This window comes from Canis aureus, chromosome 7 (genome assembly GCF_053574225.1).
Source record: "Canis aureus isolate CA01 chromosome 7, VMU_Caureus_v.1.0, whole genome shotgun sequence".
NCBI lineage: Eukaryota > Metazoa > Chordata > Mammalia > Carnivora > Canidae > Canis > Canis aureus.
In genome coordinates this window covers 31,558,414-31,582,452 of record NC_135617.1, presented here as the reverse complement: position 1 = coordinate 31,582,452, position 24,039 = coordinate 31,558,414, and the positions used below count along the sequence as shown (strand labels likewise).

The 24,039-nt window shown below is 39.3% G+C and overlaps 1 protein-coding gene across 4 annotated transcripts in view; it reads left to right on the top strand.

Annotated features, from left to right (window-relative positions):
- The window catches only part of BCKDHB (branched chain keto acid dehydrogenase E1 subunit beta), a 211,462-nt gene that overhangs the window by 15,308 nt on the left and 172,115 nt on the right, over positions 1–24,039 (top strand). The window lies entirely within an intron of this gene.

Below are 24,039 nucleotides of genomic sequence, written 5' to 3'. Positions count from 1 at the left end.
TTCATCTTTTATTACCTGGGTTAGTTGGGGTTCTCCAGAGAATTAGAAGCGTTAGGAAATACATACCTGTATCTATGTATGTGTGTGCATATGTATATGTGTTATATATGCATCTATATCTATTTGTAGTTATATGTATCTCTCTCTATATGTGTGTGTGTCTATACCTATATCTATATCGAGAAAGAAAGATTTATTTTTTAAGGCATTGGCTCACACAATGAGGGGGCTGACAAGTCTGAAATCCATAGGGCAAGCCAGTAAGCTGGAAACCCAGGCAGGATTTCTGTGTTGCAGTCTTCAGGCTGAATTTCTTGTTTGGGAACCTGTCTTTTTTCCTAAGGCCTTCAAATGATTGGGTGAAGGCCCTCCATATTATGAAGGGTCATCTGCTTTACTGAAAGTCTACTGACTTAAATGTTAATCACATCTAAAGAATACTTTCAGAGCAACATCTATACTGGTATTTGATCAAACAACTGGGTGCTATCACCTAGCCGAGTGGACACACAAAATCTACCATCCCCCCCAAAAAAAGAAAAAATTACCATCCCATTATTTACATGTTTTACGTCCTCTGATGTCTGTCTTCTGCTTGGCATGTGATTGATTTTTGCCTGTTGCTCTTACTTCATGTGACTCAGACCCCAGAGTGCGTGCTGGCCCATCCTGACATCCTCCTTCAACTATATTTCAACTCCTTACTGTGAGGGGTGACTTTGAGATGATTGACTTTTCGTTTCATCTCTCAGTCCTAACTAAACTGTAAGTCAGCAAAGCACTTAAGTTTAGGGGAGGAGCTGACATCTGCCTTTCTGTTTACCTTTGCCACTGCTCTCTAAAGCACATGGGTGCACTCAAGTGGGGGATCTTTCCGATTTTTTTTTTCTCTTCTAATTGTTCCTTGTCCCACTCTTCTCTGAGATTATCTCATATTTGAATCCGAGACCCCCTGGCATGTTCCATCTCGCTTACCAGGAAGTTCTCTTCTCTCTATAGCAGGTTCATTTTCCGAGTCCTGTCCCTCTGCTTTCTCCTGTTGATTTCTAACAGCTGTTTAGAGTTTGAGATAGTTGGGGCAATCTCAACTAGCTCACACTAGCTCAGTTAGTTCCAATCCAGCTAATTCAGATGCCTACAAACTTTAGCTCTTTAAAAGAAATTTCAAAGTCTTTATGCATTTGATTTCAAAAGCAATGCATATGCATTGAAGAAAATTTAGAAAATATAGAAAAACATAAAGGAGAAATATAAAATTGTCCATACTTCCAGAGATAATCTAGAGAAAACCATGGTACCCCTCTTGGTATACACACTTCTAGGCCATATTTGAATATCTCTGAGTATATTTGCAATAGTAACTGATGTTAAACACAGAATCATACTTTTGTTTTTTTCTTAGGATTTTCAGCTCTGCTCACCTTGCCCACCCGTTCTTGCATATTGTCTACTCTATCCTTTGAAGCCCTTAGCATATATTTGTCAGAGTTGTTTTAAATCCCTGGCCTGGATAATTCTAGTCCCTGCCCTGTCTGGTTCTAATTGTTCTGTCTCTTCAAATTGTGATTTTGCCTTTTGGTATGCCTTGTAATTTTTTTCTTGCTAGCTGGACATGATACACTGGGTAAAAGGAACTGCTGTGAATAGGCCTTTAGGAATGTGTTGGCGAAGTGTGTGGGGAAGGGAAGCATTCTGTAGTCTTGTGATTAGGTCTCAGTCCTTTATTGAGCCGATGCCTCTGGACTGTGAACTACCCAGGTGTTTTTACTTCTCTCTCAAGTGGGACAGGATGGCTGGAGCTGCCTGGAGTTGGGCATCCTCCTTCCCCCAGGCCAATTGCACTTGGACAATAAGTACCCAGCAGATGAGGCTCTGGTTAACTAGTTTCACCTGACATTAGGCTTTTTAAAGAAGGGCATGCTCTGGCGTATTTCAAAGTGGTTCCTTGTCGGCTTCTCCAGCTGGAAGCAAGAGGAGATTTTTCTTCCTTGTTTATCATAGGAACCTGGTCGACCTGGAGGTAAGCCTCACAAAACTGGGGAGGCCTTCTTATGACTCATTTCCCTGGCGTTTGTAACTCAGACTTATCCACATGGAGCCTCCAGCAATTTCTCAATCACAGTTCAAGTTCTCCTAGCCTGGTACCGGCGCTGACAATGGCTTTTTACTCTCCAGTCTCTGCTCTGATAAAGTCAAGATTCCCTGTATTCCTGTCTGTCTCTTCAGTCTCAAGGACAGCAGTTTGCTCTGTGTCCTCTCCTCTCGTATGGGTCCAAGAAGAGTTGTTGATTTTTCAGTCTGTTCAGCTTTTACTTGCTATTAGGACAGCGTGGAACTGGAAACCAGAGGTTTCAGCTCCTCACATGTGGAACTGGAAACCAGAGGTCAAGTGGGGCTCACGTTACTTAGCCTCATCCACATGTGGCGTGGCCGTGCTGCCGAGCAGCGCACTGCCCTGGCTCTCCTGTCTCGCCTGTACCAGGGTGGTAGCATGCCCACTGCTTGTTTAAGCTGGTGAGTCTCCTGTTGGCTGCCTGCCCGAGTTCTCATCCGTGGGCTCTTCAGCCTGTGCCCATTCTGTTGGGGACATTCCATCCCTGTCCTCTGCTGCTCGCACTGGAGGGACTTCTGAATTTCTAGATCCAGTTTAGACCTCTGACTTGAGCTTCTATCACAGCACATCTTTATCTCCATGCTCCAGTCACTTCACACTCAGCATTTACAAACTCAGCTGAGTGCATTCTCTCCACCCAGCACATCCACAGCTCCCACCGCATTTTCTATCTCCGTGAATAGGCCACTATCCATCTGGTTACCTGAGCCAGAAACTAGGTCTCCTTTCTCATGCTTCACCAGCACCATCCCAGCACGTTCATTTTTACAGTTTGTCTCTAAAATGGCCTCTCCTTTCCATTCCCACTTCCCCGGTGTGCATTCAGATCTATAATCACCTTTGCTTGGACAGTTTCACCACTGTTCTTAGTAATCACCTTACCTCCACTGCCTACCTGGCTGCCAGTGTGATCGTTCTAAAAGTCACCCTTGATGGGATACACAAGGGACTCTGAGATCTGCCCTCTGCCTACCTACCTGACCTCATTCACTTTATTCTTTACTAATATTGAATTGCTAGATGTTTTCCCTAAGCCTCTGCTTTTTCCTCCCCCCCGCCCCTTCCTTTACACACACCATATGGATCTTTCTCATCTGATTCCTTGGTAAGCTCCACTTTACCTTCAGAAGGTTCCTCTGTAAAGCTCTTCCTGACCTTTCAAGCAGACCCAGGCACTAGTTTTCACTGTTCAGATTTTACGTTTTTTACATATGGCAGGTTGCATTGTGATTGTCTGATCTCTGTACCAGACAACTTCTGCAAGGCAATAGATATTTAAGTACTCTGTGCATCCCGAGCTCCTAATACAGTATCTGGCAGTACTTACTAAGTGGATGTTGTTGAGTGAACTTACCCTTCACCCTCTCACCAAGAAAGTGGCTTCCTGCGTCAGAAAGGGGATTTCCGTATTGTCCTTTAATTGATGTTTGGTTGGTCTGATTTTTTTCTTAAAGGTTAAAACAGGGAGACACTCTCGCTTGAAAAAGTCCTCCACTCATTGAGGCACTTGCAGATTAGGTCTCTAGACAGGGGGCTGAGCTAATGAACCACTAGTTTTTAGTTTTATTGTCAGCTGCTGTGAATTTTTGTTTTTACAAGTGCTTTAGGACTATGGATTGAAGTTTTGAATAATTCCAGATTGGTCAGTATGAACATTAAATCAACTTTCTCTAGTGAGAAGGAGTGAGGTTCGGTCTTCAAGAGCATAGAATAAAGGAAATGGTGAAGAGAAATATTAAAACTTTTTCCATATTTAAAAAAGTAGCATGTATCTTTTAAAAATAATTCTCTGCCTTTTTGAATGCAGGCCAGAGATGTTTAGCTGTACAGAAACATGCCCACTTAGTATTTTTTTGAAGTTAAAAGCACTTGTATTTTAAAAGATAATATCGATATCATTGAATACATGGCATTAAATGACCTAGTAAAGAGCATCTTGCAAGGAATGGATTAGCCTTCTGGGGAGGAGCGGAGTGTTGAGAGATAACGGATCACAGTCAGTAGGTGGCAGCCTACACTTCGAAATGAGACTGTCCTGACTATCTTCCCCGGCTTGGTACCAATACTCCGCAACTGTGGGAAACATTTTAAATCCCACCAGAAGGGAGAATTTGAAGAATTGCTGGTCACTGACCTAATATCGTGAATGCTGAGTACTACTTAATATTAAAAAGAAGCAACTGTATAATTAGGGACCGTGCTGTTAAAAAAAAAAAAAAAAAAAAAAAAAAAGGAGAATGAGCTCTTTTGTACTCCAGATAATCCAGATGAGTGAGTGTAGCATCCCTAAAGCACTGTTCTCCTTCCTTGTCCTTTGATGGAACAAAATAATAAGGATGGTTTGAAAACTGAAAGTAGTCTAACCTTATTGACACATTGCACACCAAATATCAGCTTTAGCCTTTTTAAGCAAGGGATCCCTTGCTCCGGAGCAACAGTTGAAACTAGGTATATCCTCGGGGAGCCCTGGGTAGGAGAGGGCAGTTCAAATGGTAATTGATTTTTATTTTTATTTTTATTTTTATTATTTTTATTTTTATTTATTTTTATTTTTATTATTTTAGGAGACGTGTAATTTTATGTTGAATACCACCCAACTTTTCATTTATATAATGAGATGGATTCCACAGGTCCTACAAAACCTGTCCACATTGTTGTCTTCTTTATATTGTCTGTGTGTTAGTCACATAAGGCTTCGATATGTCAGGGTTAGTATATGTTTTGTTTTTTTGTTTATAAGATTTATTCATTCATTAGAGAAAGAGTGCAAGGAGGGGCAGAGGGAGAGAGAAACCCCAGCAGACTCCTTGCTGAGCATGTAGCCCGACCAGGGGCTCCAGCCCGTGACATGTTTTATTTTACACTCTTCTATACTGATGTGGATGTTGCTGGGCTGTGGTTCATAAGGCTGTATTTTGGTCCACTTATCTGAAGAAACTTAGGTGAGAAAATGAATAGCAGAGGACTTGCTGAATTAGTTTACGGGCCCAAACATCTGCCTTTTCATGGGATTTGATGTTTTTCCATTACTGTATTCATTCCTGTACACCACAACTGTGGCCTGTCTTAGCAGCTTGGGAAAACGAATATAACCGCCTGTTTGTTTTCTTATGTAAACATCATCGAAATTGTATAACCAGGCACTTCAGTACCCGGGATTCAGGAAGGGAAATAAGGGTGGGCGTGTGGAGAAGACACATTCTCCTCTGTAATGTGCAGATATTTGGAGCTTGATTTTCATTCAGCCTCCATGGCCCCATCAGTCAAGGAAAGGACTAGATGTTCCTCACAGACACTTCCTTCTGTATTCTTTGTGTTTGTGTCTTTTTTTTTTTTTTTTAAGATTTTATTTATTCATGAGAAGCACAGAGAAAGAGAGGCAGAGACATAGGCAGAGGGAGAAGCAAGCTCCTGTGGGGAGCCTGATGTGGGCCTTGATCCCAGAACCCCGAGATCACAACCTGAGCCAATGGCAGACACTCAACCACTGAGCCACCCAGGTGCCCCAGCTTGCGTCTCTTTTTTTGCTTGTCTCTTTTTAAAAAGAGGAGTGCATTGGCTTTACATTTCAATTTCCTTCATATTTAGAGGTTTTATGAATATAACAATTGTTCTGTCATTTCAGAATTGTGGGCACTTGAGACCCTTAATTTTCTCTCAAGAAGTCCCTTTTCCAGTATAAATTTTAAATTTGGGGGATGAAGGCAAAATCTTTTGACAAGTCTGCTACATTTTTATGTGAATTATGAAATTAACCTCTTCAACAGAAAAAAAAAAAAAAACCTGCTGCAGAGAAGGGGCTTGTTGGGTGATCATTGTACTCCTGGATGTGTTGTCAGGAATGTCATTCAGTGAAAGGGGGCTTGGCTTCGAGGCAGTTGGAATCCATTTCAGTGAAAAGAAAAATCTTGGTAAAATAATGGCAATTCTTGGGGGAAATGAAATGCATGATTTTTTTTTCCCTTATGACGTATATACATTTATGACTTCACAGCAGATTGAATACCACATATAAGCTGTAAGGGTTTAACTCTTCTGTGAATTTGGAATAAAAACAGGTGTTAAGATGATGTAAACTTTTTTTTTCCCTAATGTGTTTATTAAAAAATATTTTAAAAGGATTGTTAGTAGCTTTGTCTTTCTTCCTAAAAGTCAGGTGTTTTCAGTTGCTCCTCGTATTATAAGGCCCTTTGTTTTCTAAGAGTACACATGTGATAGAACTAGATGAAGAACATATTTAATGTACCCTTCTTGTTATCTCTTTTACCTTGGTGAAGTTCCTCGAAAATGGGATGAAAATATTATTGATATATACTTCATTTACATTCATTTCCCCTGTATAATGCTTTGATGTTCTTTTGCAAATTTTTGTTCTTAAAAGATTTTGGAATCTACTAAAATTAGAATTGGTATAGATGTCACTGTATTTTAATTTCTCTAAAATCAAAGTGTGTATCCTTACAATTGGCATGTTGATCAGTGTCTCAATAACATTTAAGAAAATGAGATATAATGTCTTTTGTGGGATATGAGAGAGAGAAATTGAGGATCTATCTGGGCTAGATAGATCCTCAATTGGGGGTGATTTTTTTTCACTCCTGGGCCCAGGAGTTTAGGGACATTTTTGACTGTCACAGCTGGGGCTTGCCACTGGCATGTGATGGGTAGAGGTCAGGGATACTGATAATCGTCTCACTGTGTGCAGAGCCGGCCTTTTCCACCAAACCGTGAATTCTCTGGCCCAAAATGCCAGTAGCGCCAAGGTTGAGAATCCCTGATCTAGTCATCCACATAATATAGAAACTGATGTTCTGAGACATTAGATGTTACTGAGCTGTTCAGTGGTAAGTAGGTGAGCCAGATCCTGAGCTCAACATTCCTAAAAACCAGTCCTGAGCTTTTTGCACTACGTTGTTTTACCTTCTTAGTTATAAGTGAGCAACTCCTATAAAGCATGAAAAGTATAAGGAATATATAAGGAATTTTAATGAACAGAGCTTAAGGGCTTTGATTATTCATGGAGTAGGAATAAGCCATTGGTAGTCATAAATAACCCCTATTAAAAAGTTCTTAAAAATTCTTCTTCTGATTCTTTTGTGAACATGTGTTTTTGATTAGTGTATTAAGTTGTTCTGGGGTGGCAGCTGCTAGCTGCTGCTTTGACTGTTTGTTTTTCCTTAGTTGATTAAACAATAAATGTTAGAGCTGCCAACAGGTGTTCTCTTTGACATTTTGAGCATCAGGGTGTAATGCCCTTAAGCCAGTTTTTCTCAACCTTATTTGACAATGGCAGGCTTTTAAAATTATCAAGTGTGAGCATCAGCCGGGCTTAGCAGATAGGGTTGGACTAAAGTAGACCAGGAAAAGTGGGATTATAGGTCATTTTTGCCAGAACATGAGTCCTATATTTTTTAAAACATCACAATTAAGAATTAGAAAAATAAAACTATATTGAGAACACTTTAGAGGGAGTAAAAGTTCTTTCATTTTATACTTGCACTAGCCAGTAAGACCTATATTTTATATCGTTAATATTACAGATGATGTTGCTAAGTTGGCTTGCTAAATCAGGTGCCAAGTTTTATGAATATCTTCTTCCAAAAGTGGTACTTTTAACAGTGGGAAGAAAACACACTTCAGTATTTAGCATTTTTTGAATTTGGGTGCATTAGATATTTTTAATTGTTTTACTTTGATCAGCTCATTTTCTAATTTTTACATATCAAAGCCAATGATTTTTTTTCTTATAATCAGAATCGCTTATTTGATTTAAATATAATTTTTGGATTATAACACTTTTTAGTTCTCAGAAATTATCAGGGATAAAAGGGGATCAGCAGTATAATAAATTTCATATATAGTTTAGATTGCTGCGTATCTGGGACTCCCTGGATCCTCCCATCCTATTTTGTTCATCTTAAGAAAACCGATCACAAAGCCCATTAAATTACAACTGAGAATGCTTTTCCTTCCCCAGGAGTAGCATGTTCAATGATCATGGCAGTGATGTAGCAGCTTCATTTTGACGTTGCTCTCAGGTACTGAGCTGTTATTGTCACTTACCTGAGGTCATTTACCTGGCTCAAGAGGTTTACATCTAAGTACACATATTTACATAACTATACAATCTTTACTTCAACTCGAACTTGGAATTCCACTGTTAAGTGACTTCATGGCAGTTAGAAATTCACATGACAATTAAATTCACCAGGAAAAATGATTTTCCAGTCAAATTGGGAGTAGCCAGTACAAACAGTGCTGCATGGAAGATAGCATTAATGTCATTCGACAGGTATTTGTTGAACGAAGACTTCTATGTAAAGTCAGAGAGGATTGGAGCAAATGCTTTGTTTTCTGTTCCCGTTTAGTATAGATGAAATTTTGTGGTTGCTTTGATTGGCAGAGTGGATCAGTTAGGTAAAGGCTGGCAAATGTCATGTGCTAAGGAATCACTTGGGAAGCTTGTTGGACAAAAAGTTTTCAGTTTCCCAGTGAGCTGCTACACCCAAAGGCAGCTCTAGCAATGAAGTGCTTGACCTTCTCTGGTGGCACTCTGCCATCCGTCTCCCCCGCCCGGGTCCTCTGGCCACCAGCCAGAAATGGTGGCATCAAGCCAACCTTAAATTAGCCAAAAGATTCTTTTTCTGTAGTTCTGGCTCCTGGACACTTAAGCATCTTTGGTAATAAGGGATTTCTCCCACTCTCAATTTCTGGGCAGGCTGCTGATTTAACCCTCGTGTTTTCCTCTTCTGGTCTCTGCCAGCTGGGAGTCCAGCAGAAACAAAGACCCTAGTTTCTAAGCCAGAAACACAAACACAGTATTACATTCTTAATTAATCAAGATCCTGTAGATGCTAAATTTGAGTATTTTGTTCTGGAAGAAGTAGAGTCTCCTTAGGATTCAAAAGGAAACTTTTAAATCACTTTAGGAACATGTAAAAAAATGCTTTTTTTTTTTTTATTTTAAAAGATTGATTTATTCATGAGAGACACAGAGGGAGAGAAGCAGACACACAGGCAGAGGGAGAAGCAGGCTCCATGCAGGAAACCCGATGTGGGACTCGATCCTGGGACCCTGGGCCAAAGGCAGATGCTCAACTGCTGAGCCACCCAGGTGTCCCAGGAGCATGTCAATGCTTAAAGGGAAGAAAGGAATATTTAAATGCCACAAACTTTTATTTTTTAAAAAATATTTATTTATTTATTTGACAGAGCCCAAGCTGGGGAGTAGGGAGGGAGAAGCTGGTTCCCTGCTGGGCAGGACCCTGGGATCATGACCTGAGCCAAACAAAGGCAGACACTTAACCAACCAACCGAGCCACCCAGGTGCCTGGGCATAAACCCTTTTATGTCAATTCAAATCTAAATTGAATACTGATAGGATATTAAAGAGAGGAGTTCCATAGCATTCTCAACAGTTTCCTAAGTCCAATAGGGCAGCTCAGTCATTTGTCTGAAGAAGGTACCTTTTTCTTTTGTCAAAGATTCTAGAGTTTCTGCCCAAGGACTGGTTAGGCATTTAGCTTTTAATTATTCTGTTATGTGTAATATTCTGTAATTAATATTTTAATGTTATGTGTAATATTAGTTCTGTAATATTTTAATGTTATGTGTAATATTCTATATTTTAATTATATAAAAATTATTTTAATTATTCTACTTTTAATAATTAAGTTTACAACTTGGTTCACAGTGTTTGCTTCTTCACATAGAAAAGTTAGAGGTCCCTGGCTGGCTCAGTCAGAGAAGCATGTGACTCTTGATCTCAAGGTTGTGGGTTCAAGCCCCACATTGGATATAGAGATTACTAGAAAAATTTAAAAAAGAAAGGAGGGAGGGAGGGAAGGAGAGAGAGAGATTAGCTACTGTGGCTATAATGATTGTACTGTTGTTCTCAAATGACTTCATTCATCCCCCACTCTGCTAACAGTGAACCAGGAGGGGAACCAGAGTCTGTCCTATCCCTCTAACCTAGCCCGCCTCTCCTGATTTCTCTCAGATCCTCGTAAGCAGAATTTGAGCCAGAGTCTCAATTAAGCATTCTCCTTTCTCCGTTATTATTTGTCTGCCTATCTAGTTCATGTTAGTCTTTCCTCAGGTGTGGGGCAGAAGGCCACTTACTACTCAGCCTTAGCTCCCATTTCACTTAAAGATTCCAGCAAAGTAAAATTTAGGTAAAATTTGCTCCCAATTTTTTTAGGCTAGGTGATCCTTAGCTCTCCATGTCCATTTCCCAAGGGAACGACAGCCAAGTGACTGCATGGTGTTTCACTGTTAAATATTCTTGTAGCCATAGAGTGCTACTGCTGTCACTCTCATCCTATGTCCCATTTGTTTACTAGTCCTCACCATGTTCCAAGAAATTACAGGATCTGAGAATAGGCATGGCTCTCTCTTTGAGATTTATAGGTTAGACTCTTCCCGCTGCAAGTCATGGACCGAACATGTCAGGAGTTCCTGACATGTTAGTTTTTTCAGGTCCCCTTCTACTATTATTGGTGTCTATTTGTGGTCTCTGGCAGAGCCTTTGTTCAATAGCAACAGCCTTTCCTCCCTCATTTAGCTAAAGAGTTAGGTCCAGTTGTTAGCATTTGATGTACTGTCTCCCTTCTAGATCCCATGGTGTCTGGGTCTCCTTTAGGAGGTTTTAGCAGTTTGTCACAGTTTGACCCTGCCTGCGCTCTTCTTGCCATCACTGTGTGTGCAGCCACCAGTGACCCAATGTCTATTGGCCCAACGTCTCTGGAGAACAGCCAAAAAAAGGCAATGAAGAGGCCCCTGTTGCTGGTGCAGTTGACCTGTGGATCTGTGGCTTCTGCCTTTGCTAATTCGTGGCTTCAGGGGGTCTTGGGGTGACCTGAATCTTCACAATTACCCCAAACCATCCCATGCATATGTAAGATCTAAGTACAAAGAGTGGGCCAGCTATAAAAATGTAAGACTAAGACAAGCCCTCAGGCTCTATTCTCCAACCAGAATGCTTCACCTCACCTTCTGCTATTCTGGGTATTCTGGAGCCTCTGCTGCCTGGCAACTCCACCAGTTTTCTTTGTTTGGGTCAGTTTTATAGTTTTTGCAGCACTGGAAGGTTGCCACCCAAAATAGCTCTAGGTCCATTCAAGCATGTGATAGGGATTTGCCAGGCTAACTGCTCACAAGTAACAAAGGGATAATGAAGGCAGTGATGGGCTGAAGTGCATTCAGCAGAGAAAGGCTGGCCTTGACCCTTACCATTGCCACATTGACCAGAGAGCACAGGAAGTAAGTGGTTAATGTGTACCCAAACTTCTGTCTTGGACTCAGGCACTTCCTTACTATGTCCTGGGGTTACTCGGGTTATTTCCCTGAGATCTTTTAAGAGCTTGTGGGAGATCCCATTCCAGCAAGGCAGATGCCTTTCAGTTGTGTGTGTACATGTGTGGGATAAGTGTTTGAAGTAGGTCTCCAGATGGCAACAGTATCCCTCACTTCATGGCAGTGCTTCTCGGCCTCGCCTCTGTGTCGCAGGACTGATAATTAGGTCTCCCTCCAGAGATTCCATGTTACTGCTCTGGGGTGTGGCCCGGGTGTTGGAGTTTTAAAAGGTCCCCAGTTGATTCGAATGTGCAGCCAAGTTTGAGAACTACTACTCTAGAAGGTACTAAAATTTTTAAGATGTGGTCTCTGCCTTTAAGGAAATCCCAGTACACTTGCTGGGCCGCAGCCTAATTACATGGTAAGTAAAATAACAGTGTACGAATGAAATAACAACATAAAACTATGTAAGAAGGTGCCTAGTGACTTTGTTTCTTTGCTTTAGGCCAGAATTTAAATGACAGAGGATGAACTAAGTGGTGCACTGGGAGTTTCTATAGAAAATAGCACTGGAGACTTCTGGAAAAAAGAAAATTGAGCATAAGCTCTACTTTTGTTCCCTCCCAAAAGCCCAGTAAAACCTCAAGGGATCTTTTGTAGAGGCCTGAATCCACAAGGATGGGGATAGTGGGATTGGAGACACATGAACATAATGCTGGAAGCTGGAAGGTAAAGGGCTTGATTAGGCTTGCCAGAACAGAATCTGGAATGAGCAGCAGGGTGGTCAAGAACCAGCCTAGTTTACATCACGCAATTACCCAAGGATTTAGGAATTGGCAACACCAAGTACCTCTGGGAATAGGGATGAAGAGAATGGTGCTCTAGAGTCATGAGAATTGGTTGAAAGTCTTTTTTTTTTTTTTTTTTTTTAAAGATATTATGTATTTATTTGAGAGAGTTAGGGAGCATGCATGAGGAGAGAGCGGGGGAGAGGGAGAGGGAGAAGCAGACTCCCCCCTGAGCAGGAAGCCTGATGTGGGGCTCCATCCCAGGAACCTGGGATTATGACCTAAGCCAAAGGCAGATGTTTAACTGACTGAGACCCCCTGCCCCCCTGCAGGCACCCCTGAAAGTCTTTTTAAGAAGCCCTGAGATCTCCACCACCAGGAACATCCTGGAGGTTAATTCTCCAGGGAGAAGGTAGATGTAAACCTACCTAGAGCTAAGGGAGGCTGGGAAATGGAGTCTGTCTTCTCCGTGCATATGTGCTCAGCTAAATCTCTGGGGTGCTATTATGTAGAAGAAAGGGAGTGAATGTCAGAGGAGAATCAGCAGTCAGTACCGTGCTTTCCTAGACAGGTATTTGCTACATTAGTATAACGATGATGTTGATGATAGCAGAAACTCTTAGAGTGCTTTCTACATGTCCAACTCTGTTCTGGGAACTTTATATATATTAAATCATGTATCCCTCACAACCCTATAAAATTGTCTTATCACATTTTGTAGATGTAGAAACTGAGGCACAGGAGAGAATAAATAACGTCCTCAAGATTTCACAACTAGAACCAGGCCTAACACTTCATCTTTCTGTGATTAAGCCTGACACTGTGATTAAGCTTCAGAAAAACCTGGTTTCCATTTAATGTTGTTTGATGTATTGGTTTTGTGTTCTCTTCAGGGGAAAAAAAAAAAGGGTATATGGACATAGGCTTGATAAATAGAAGGAATTCGTGCTAGGTGTTTAAAACTATATTATGTGTGTACAAATTCAAATAACATTAAAATACAAATCGTTTAACATTTGAGGTCTATTGGTTTTTTCTGTTTAAAATATAGTTTATATATCTTGAATACTGTTGTAGAGGTGGCGAATGACATTATTCAACTGCTAATTTAGAAGGTAACTCAGGCCACAGCACGAGGAACTATTCGTGAGGCTAGAGGCAGGGACATGGAGGTGGGGAGTTAGGATTGCGGAGTCCAGGGGTCTGTAAACATGAATGTGCATCAGAATCCCCTGGAAGGCTTGCCCAAGTAGAGATTACTGGGCCCTATCCCAGAGTTTCTGGCTCAGTAGGTCTGAGTTAGGGCTGAAGAATTTTTACTTCTAATAGGTTTCCAGATGTTGCTACTGCTGCTCTTCTGAGGACGACCATTTGAGAATGATTGCATCTATCTGAGAGATAATGAGAATCTAGCATATGTCAGTGCGAGGGAAGGCGAAATCCGGAGGGGAGCAATGAAGAGTCAATAAGGGGGTACTGCTAGGACTTGCCATTCTTTGGAAGTTGGGGCAAATGAAGAGAGGATCTAGGGCAGTTGGCCAGGGTTCAGCATTGAATGAAAGACAGCTTGAAAAGAGTTGGTTGGGTGACTTGACCTAAAGAAAAGCAATTTTCATGGCAAAGTAGGGCCAGAAATAGATGACCGAGGCTTTGAGGAGATACGGTTATCCTGTTGTAGCATATAGAATATAGATTCCATTAATTCTGAAACACTGGGTTATACTCTGCATCACGGCTTATTTTAGCTGGCCATCTGGTTTGGACCAACTACAGGCTTCATCGTATTATGCGTCGTGATACTTTCTGGCTTTCCCCCTGACCTTTTGTATAAAAATAGATCTGACACTAAAACGTGTCCAGTTTATTTCCAGTGAAAACTTCCCCTTCTGCATATGTGCGTATTAGTTTTAGATCAATGTAGAAACCATTTTCCTTGCACTTTGTTATGTATGGTAACTTTCAGCCTCTTGCATCCTGCTTATGGATCCTCAGAACAGCTCAGACTTAAAACTTTAGAGTCGTCAAGTTCTGTCGGTTTTACCTTGGGGTTTCTCTCCCTACTGCCCTAGCATAGTTTATGCACTCATTACCTTATCTGAATGATTGTAATACTTGTCCTAAGAGCCTTGGTTCTCGCTGTCCTTCCTTCTGTAATTCATATTGTGTACATCTGCGTTTTCCCAGAATGCAGTTCTGATCACAATACTTTCTGCTTAAAACCTTCCCCATGTTTAATAGTCAAGTCCAGTTTTCTTAGCTTAGCATTTATGATCTTAAATGATCTGGCTTTTTGACCTTTCTTTCTAACCTTAGTTTCTCTCCCCCATATTCTTGGCTGCATCTCCACTGCTCATGAGTCTTACCCATGTTCCTCTGTCCCTGGGGAAGTCCTCTTTCTGCCTCAAATCTGATTTATACTTCCAGACTAAGCACATCTTTTTCACAGCCTTCACTACAGAAGTAATTTCTCTCAGTTATTCTCATCAATTTCCATCTAGTGCTGCATCTATAATTCATGATGCTTATTTTGCCCCTGTTTTAGTTATGTATAAAATTCATCTTCCTCTCTCCTGTGATGCCCATAATAGTGACACAGAAATTGGTTGAGTGAATGGAAGAATGGGAAGCCAGTTGTCATGACTTGGTACAAACTTGATACAAATAAAGTGGTGATTCATCTAACTGACACATAAGAGTATTGTGTACCAGTAGATGACTTGCACTGGAATTTTCTAATCTATTCTGAGTGAGGATTTAAGGGGACTTCTTCTAAGTACGATCTAGCAACTTTGTCATCTTCTTGTGTTGGAAGTCTTTTTTTTTAACTTCCTAGTTTTTGGTTGCCCTGGATATTTCAGTAAGCTGAATACTATCCTTATTGCAAGATGTCCCTTTTCTGTTATGCTGTTATGGCAAGCTTGGTAAGCATTACTGGGATGACGTGTGTGTGTATGTGTATATACACGAATTCACACATTTTACCTGAGATTAATATGGTGGCCAACTCTCCCCCCGCCCCCCCCCCCCACACACACACAAGAGATATTAGTTGGATGAACTAATATCAGAGTCAGTAGCCTGATTGATAATCTGAACCAGTTATTATCTGCCTTTTGATAAATCCCATTGATGTTTTCTGATTCTGCTTTCATTTACTCATTGGAGTGTGAATTAGAAAAGTGTGGCCTATTAAGTAATTGGATTATAGAAGTGATGTAGGATTTGTTGGTTATAATCCATTTTACAGGAAGAAACATCTAGAACTACCATAAGGAATTGTAATGCTATAAATTATAAAAATTATAAAACAGTTCAGATTTAGAGTAGAATGATATAATTGAATTTTTAAAACTAGGGGCACTTGGGTGGCTCAGTGGCTGAGTCTTTTGGCTCAGGTCGTGATCCCGAGGTCCTGGGATTGAGTCCTTCCTTGGGCTCTGTGTGGGGAACCTGCTTCTCCTTCTGCCTGCATGTCTGCCTCTCTCTCTGTCTCTCATGAATAAATAAACAAAAACAACTTTTTTTTTTTTTTTGGCTGAGCATCAATCATTTGGGACCTTTAAACTGTGTTACTTTGGTGACCATACTAAGGATCATAATTATGATATCTGTTTAATTCTGCCTGTATATGTACACTGAATTAGCTTTCTATAACAGTGAGACTCACAGATATTTTTAAAAGAGCTGATAGCGAATATTTATTTTCTGGTTTAAACTAGTTCTTGATTCTCTTGAGCTTTATTTTATTAATAGCTCTTGAATTTGGACTTAGAATTGGTTTAATGTCAACTTTCTCCTGTTTACAAAGGGGAAAGCTCATTTATTTTTCATGCTTCTTTGTCATGTTGTTCCCTTTGCTTCCGAGAAAAGGGCACCAGCCTATTTAGATAGGGAAGTTTAGGCTATTTATAAAGCGAGGCAGGTTAATTGAAATTGACAGCTTGGTAATGTCCTTCTTGGTGAATGACGCACATGGGTTTTAGATGATGTTGGCATAGTGTTTTCACTTATAGTCAGGAATCAGCTGGAGGAATTTGTGGGCTTTGAGCTTCAGTGTTGACGTAGGTACTGGGGACAGATATGTTTTAGGAAACATCTCATTTCCATATAAATGAAGGAAGACTAAAAAAAATTTAGATGGCTTGCTCTTAAATTCCAGCTGTTATCACAAGGATGACGAAAATATTTCTTTTGATTTTCTGGAAAAACAGTTTTGGTTGTATTCAAGTAAAGTGAAATTATTACGGGTTTATTCAGAAATGCTTCTTGTATTCATTTTTGGGGAATCTTTTTTTTTTCAACATCAGCTATGTGTACATATGTTTGAAAAATTATATTTTTTGTGTGCATTTCATTAAACTTCAGATTTAATCTCTTAAATTTAGATAGCTTCACTTAAATTTGTAGTCATGTCAATAACTTAGTCAATTTGATTTTAATAAAAAGTAGAGGAGCTGCAGTGTTATCTTTCTTACATGATGAAACTGGGTTTTGGGTTTTTGTTGTTTTTAGACTCAGAATATCAGTTTGGCAGAAATGGGTTTTTGTGGGTTTTCTTTCCAGGTGTCACTTAAAGGAGAGTCTAATGTGAGCCTAAATTGTGTAATAGTCATATTTCCTAGAACCCAAACATTCAGATTACATTTATTTAAATTCAGTTTCATTCAAGATAAGATGATTTCATAAGTGGGAATTTTATCTTCTGAAATCACATTGATCATGCTCAGAAACAAAACTTAGTTTATATGCAAGTCTCAAAACACCAGTGGTTGATTTATTACTAGTTTAATAATACATCTTTGGTGGGCCCATTGCCCTTGTGAAAGCCAGCACTGGGTAGTTCCTGAAGACATGTGGGGCTCTGAGAATGCCGAGTTGGTTCTGTGCTGCTGTGGTTATGCTGTTACCTGTGTGGATTGTCATGTCCTAGGGTCATACTCAGATGTACAGTGAAAGCACACAGCACTTAGTTCAGGTACCCAGACATTGGTTTGCTCAGGTATGCTTGAAGGGAGTAGTGTAGGAGCCAGTGCTTCCAAGAGGATGCTTGTTTAAATAGGACCGTGCCTACTGGGATCAACTGGCCCTTATTTCCAAATGGTACATTGGAAGGCTTTGGGCTCCCTTGGATTAATCCTTGGCCTGTAGTTGTCTCCAGGCCTCTGCAGATGCATAGCAACAGCAGCAGCATTCATTCCTCAATTGCTTTTGAGTGGCTTTTGATCCTCACTCTTTATTCTCACCTCTAGGTTATTTCTTGCAGGTTAACAGAGGCCAGGCCTCTGTTGATAGCTCTGCTCTGCTCAGTGCTGACCCTTGACATCTTTGGATGAAGGTACATGCAGGCCTCCTGTACCTATCCCTGATTGCATCTTATTTTTATGTTATTTCCTTGTATCATAGTTATTTCTCTTTGACTTATGTCCTTACCACATAAGGTTTTTGAGTGTTTAAACAGTTATAGTTGTTTAAATGATATCTCATTATCCCTGCATTTGTAGCATCTGACTACAGTGCCTCGTATATGATCAAGCACATATTTTGTGGAAATACTGCATTAGGTAGAAACAAATCCTATCAAGGTGTTTTTTTTTTTTTTTTTTTTTTTTTTTTTTTTTTTGTGGGGTCAGAATTAAAGCCTCTGATGGTGGTGTTAAAGGATTTGGGAGGCTGTGGTGTTCTCCCTTCCTACCCCTGTCCAATAAGCCTAGGAGGGCATACTGGAGATATCATACTCTCTTATTCTTCCTCAGTTTGGTCCATCTCTTAGGATACAACTGATTCATTAAAGATCTTATCTAAATGGTGGCACTGGGCACTTTGTTCATCTTAAAATAATTTTATTCTGATGTTCCCTATTTCTAGTAGTCTCTAATCTGGTAATTGCTAATAGTAATTGAATTTCTTTGCAAACAAAAGAAGATCCAATTTTCAAGTACCAAAGTCATTTTTACTTTTCCCTTTAAGATTTCTTTGTTTTTCATTAAAAAGCAAAAATCTCTTTAAAGTTGATGCATGCCTTCAGGAGCATAGCAAGCAGGAAATGTTGAATGCAATTAAAATTTTTTTAAAAAGTAACTCTTATCATAATTAAGATCATTTGAACAATGTAGTTGATACAGTCAGTTGGATATGTGGTTGAATTTGAACTGATATGAGGACTTTCTCTAATATTTCCGTGGTATGTATTTAATTCTTCCCTTCCCCCTTCCCCCTTTTCTCTAAGAATGGAGAGTGTAAGAATGACCTGACGCTTTATTTAACATCTTAGTTTTGTGCACAGTTTGGAGATTTTATACCATTTCTAGATAGAAGCATGTATATATGTATACAGAGTAATAGTGCTATCTTGCTATGCAATTACTGACTCAAAGTTTGGAGCAGCCCTTTTAAAAGGTCTTAAATTCTCAGTTGTTTTCTTGATAATTTTTAAATTGCTGTTTTCTCTTGAAGGTGTTTTTTTCTTTTACTTCATTGTTAGAAATTGGGTCAATGTAACGTAAGGTTTAACCCAGCTCTCTTACTTGCTTTAGCATTTTGGAGAAACATTGGAGGGAATTTTAGGAATTGCCCGTAAAGACTTACTGCTTTCAGATGAAATATTCAGGACTATTTTGCATCTGTGGCTGTCATGTCAGATAATTAAGGTCTGATTTCATATATTTTAGCATTTGAGTTGAGTAGTGGAGCCAATTTAGGAAAGACATTTCTCTAACAGAATGGCGTGAGCCTTTGAGTACCAAGGCTGCCAGTTCCTGACTGTTGTTGTCCTTGGGCAAATCACATAAATCAAGGCTCAGTTTTCTTATTTGAAGAATGTGGGGCTGGGGGGCAGATATTAAAAAACAAACAAACAAACAAAAAAACAAAACCTTTGGTTACCAGTGATGGTTTTAAGCAATTGCCACACTTGTCATGTGTAATTTATTTTAAAAATACTTTTTCAATTTATTTTCAAGTAGTTTTTTTTTTTTTTTTCTAAAATTGAACAGTAGAGTTAATTATTTGCTCTTTTCCTAGAATATTGTTTTTCTAGCTGCTGTTAGCTAACTATGTGTCTGTGGATATTCTGGGAGTTTTCATATTTTCAGTGAGATTTAACATTTGAGGGGGTTTAATATCAGTGATAATCATTTAAAAAAAACAGGTTTTGGGTCATCCAGACACCTGCCATATAACCAAGTGTTTAAGGGTTAGCTACTTCAGTGTCTGAAGTGTATGAAGCTTTCACTTGAGATTCAAATAATACACAGTGATAGGAGCATCCCTGCATGCCATCCCTGAAGGATCCAGATTATCCTGTGTTACAGCAACAGTGTAGTGATAATATAATCAAGTTACAGTCAGAAAAATTTCACAGATTGCATTTCTTAATATAGCACCTTTCAACAGTTCTCTAGCAATAAGTTTATCAGTAATTACATACTGAAGAACTTTCTTAACCTGCTTCCAGCAATAATTGAATAGCTACACATTTAATGCAGATTTTGATATGGTTGTGATACCAGCTTTATCTTGAAGCAACTTTCTTAAAATTATCATTCAAGGAACACTTGTGGGTGATTTTATTTAGTAAGTCTGATTATCCTCACCTAGTAAAGAAAGCCACAAGATCATAACTATTTTATAGGGTGAATTTAAGTGAAAATGCATTTTTCTCCCATTATAATGATTAAATTAAAAAAGGAACCTAAAGTTCCATTGGTGCTCTCTCATTTTAGCAGGAAACCATGGTTTGTTACACTGTATTTTTGCTGTTAATCTTGACTTAATTGGGTATGTAGTTATTTTTGTATGTATGAATTTGTTTTACCTTTGTCTTATCAGGACAATAAATACTAAGTTTAATTTTGTATGTATGAAGATAATTAAGATTGAAGTTGACATTAGGAGTACAAGAGAATATTTTTCTTCTAACCAAGTTGTCCATCTAGTAGTGGTTTGAGCAACCTTGGTCTAGGATATTGATCATTATTGTATCATAGTCATTGTGGCTCACCTTCAACCACATGTCCCCTCTGTCAGTCTCGGTGAGTTGCTTAGAATCAACTCTTCCTTTTCTGTCATTTCTAAAACTGATTTCTCTAAGACATGGCCACCTAAAATATAGTATGAAGTGAATAAGCTATTAATTTTTTTGTGTGGATAATTGGATTTTCAAGATATTATGATCCATCTAATTTTGTAATTTCCCCTGATTTGAGGTATCATTTTGAGTATTATTTTGATTACTTTTCTTAAAAAAAGATTTTATTTATTTATTCATGAGAGACAGAGAGAGAGAGAGAGAGAAGAGAGAGAGAGAGATATTGAGATTGGCAGAGACCCAGGCAGAGGGAGAAGTGGGCTCCATGCAAAAAGCCCGATATGGGACTGGATCCCAGATCCTGGGATCCCGCCCTGAGCCAAAGGCAGATCCCCAACCACTGAGCCAGCCAGGCATCCCTTGATTACTTTTTCATTCAGCTATCCACTTAACAAATATTTTTTAAATGTTACTCTGTGCTAGGTACAAGGGATAATGGAACATAATTCTCATTTTTATGCATTTTCCTACTATAAAAAAATTTCATGAATATGTTGCTTAGTACATGTCAATTTCAGATGGACTTACTCTTTTTGCCTTGTCATATCTATATGCCTTGAGTACTTGTGGAACATTACCACATCCTGATTACCATGTACTAAAATGTCTTTTCAGCCCAAGATGATGGGTCTTTTAAGCCTGTTCATTCAAGTAATGCTATTGAATGACTATTAAATTTAAGAACTTGTGCTAGATAATATTGAGGGTCCAAAGATGGATGAAACATTCTGTATTCTCAGGAAAAAAGCTTACAAATTTTAATCTAGTCATTGAATCTTTGCAACTGATTGTTGGATCTGTGGATATTTTTGGATCTGTACCCAAAATTGTAGACTTCTTGATTACAGAGTGACGTTTGCATTTTATCCCTCCATCTATTCATTCAGTAAACGTTTATTAGCATATGGATTTGCTCCTGGTTGACTTCTATCTTTAATTTTCCTCTCACCCATGTTAATGACCCAGAAACTCTTTGCCAAAGGTTTTCTGAGAAGTAGAGGAGGAATCTATAGGACAAGACTCACAAACAGCCCTTTCTATTCATTGTTGCCCAGAGGCATTTGAAGAATGTTTTAAGGTAGTTGTAAATACAGGTAAAATACTTCTAACTCTGGAAACCTTAGGATCTGGAGTCTTCTGTAACCATAAATAGAGTGCTGCTTTCAAGTAAAAGCAAGATTGGGTAGAGAGAAATGTCTAGAAGTGATATAGGTCCGAGGACCACCTTGGCCAACCCTGTGGGATCTCTGGAGTCATAATAATAACCCTTTGGGTTGTCCTTAATTGAACTGAAATTACCAGACTGTTATAGTCTCACACTGATCAATCTTTGGATAGTGCCTTTGAAAGTTATGGGTTTTTTGAGTTAGAAAGTTTGTTATAGTTGATATAGTTCCTAAAAGGGCTGACTACTGATGCCCACAGCATTCTCAGCAAGCAGGGCAACAAGTTCTTCACACATGGGGTCTGGGGTGCAGACATTACAGTGTCCACTATAGGCAGTAAACTGTGATCATTACCATGATGGTAAAATGGCATATTCAATTCACTTTGTAATTTTCTAGCTCTCAAACAGGAATATCCTAATTTAGGATGCTAATATATGGTAGATTAGTTATGGCTAAGGTGGACATTTGGCTTTATATTTTCTTTATTGCTTTTTATCTAGGTGTTAATATTACTTAACCCTAATAATGGCTATATGTCTTGGTTTATTCAGAACAACCCTGTTTTCCTGAGTCTGTACTGTTTAGGCCTGTTGAGATCAATTAACATCTATTTAATTATTTTTAGTATCCTTAACACTCCCAGACATTTCCATTTGGAAGGTAAATTGTACAGCCATTCTACCTAGTATTTCTATTTTTTTTTTTTAAAGATTTTATTTATTTACTCATTAGAGACAGAGAAAGAGAGAGGCAGAGACCACAGGCAGAGGGAGAAGGAGGCTCTATGCAGGGAGCCCGACTTGGGACTTGATCCTGGGTCTCCAGGATCACGCCCTGGGCTGAAGGCGGTGCTAAACCGCTGAGCCACCTGTGCTGCCCTAGTATTTCTATTTTTAAAATTTGTTTGCATGTTTATTCTCTAAATGTCTTTCTAGTGAATGGAATACTATATTTACTTTTCTACTTATTTTAAGAGGTAGAAGTGATCCTCTGGATTAACTTTATTTTTGCTTTACTTGACCCTGAAACAAATGCCTTTCATCTTTATCAAATCCTTTGTCAGCAAACTTTAAAATGTTAAATCACGATATATTCCAGAAAGCCTGTGACTGAATTTATTGTGATGTATTATCCACCCCCGTGAAAATTGTATCTATAATGGCTTTTCCCTTGGTGTATTTTATAGCTTAGTCATGAATCTTTCATCTCCTTATTTGCCCTTCTGGTCAGGGACTCAGAGGTGTTTCCCTGATAGAGTTGATCTCTTCTGGAAGGATATACTGACCTGTTCAGATTTGTGTCCTAAGGAAATATGTGTTGCTTTGAAATGGGAAGTTTTTTTTTTTTTTTTTAAGGTTTTATTTATTCATAAGAGACAGAGGGAGAGAGAGAAAGGCAGAGACACAGACAGAGGGAGAAGCAGGCTCCATGCAGGGAGCCTGGTGCAGGACTTGATCCTGGGACACCAGGATCACGCCCTGGGCTGAAGGCAGATACCCAACTGCTGAGCCATCAGGCTTCCTGAGATGGGCGGTTTTAAATCTGCCTTTCCAGAAATTTTATGGGAATAAGAAATTTAATTTTACCCAAGGTAGATTTAATAACTTGCAGAACCACTGTGTTCAAAAGGAAAGCTAATTTAAAACTAGTTATGGGTTTCGAAGAATGTCTGGGCACTGAGCAAATGGAGGTACTCACTAACTTTCATAATCTACCAGGAGATAATTGGTTGACACCTTACCCCTTGGCTGCTGCTTCTTTTTCCTAATTGTTTCTTTGCACTCTTACTGTTTCTGGGCGAGTTGTCACCTAAATGTTGTGGTGGGGAGAAGGGTTCACTGGTGGACTCAGTTGTGTTCATCTGTGACCCTTTGGCTAGAAAAGCCAACTGCTGGTTTTCTTTTGATATTCAGCATTACATGGTAGAGGGTATCTTTAATGTCTTTAGTGTGCTGCCAGTCATGTAAAGCTTCTTAATCATGTTTGTTTTCCAGAACAAGAAAACTGTTAAGAAGTTGGTATGACTCTATACCTGATTTTTGTCAACAAATGGGACACTAACACGTCAGTTATTTAAATAATCAAACACCTGGCATTCTACATGTGTTTGCATGGACTTGAGATTATGGAGTCCTACAAAGAGATAACCTAAAATTTAAGTACAGGTAGCAAAATTCAAGAAGATGGCATGTTGTATGAAAGTCTTTTCTTCGGGGGATCCCTGGGTGGCACAGCGGTTTGGCACTTGCCTTTGGCCCAGGGTGCGATCCTGGAGACCCGGGATCGAGTCCCACGTCGGGCTCCTGGTGCATGGAGCCTGCTTCTCCCTCTGTCTATGTCTCTGCCTCTCTCTCTGTGTGTGACTATCATAAAGAAATTAAAAAAAAAAAAAAAGTCTTCTAAGTACCTGTAATATCAATAGCAGTAAGTTTATCTGAAATGTTAACTTAATTTTACTCTGTTACAAGGTTTAGAAAGTAGTAATTTGGATAGTATATACTTTTTTCTGACCTAGTCCAAGCTTGAGCATTGAAGAGCTATTTCAGGGTAGACATAGTTTTTTTTTTTTTTTTTTTCTTTTTTATGAAA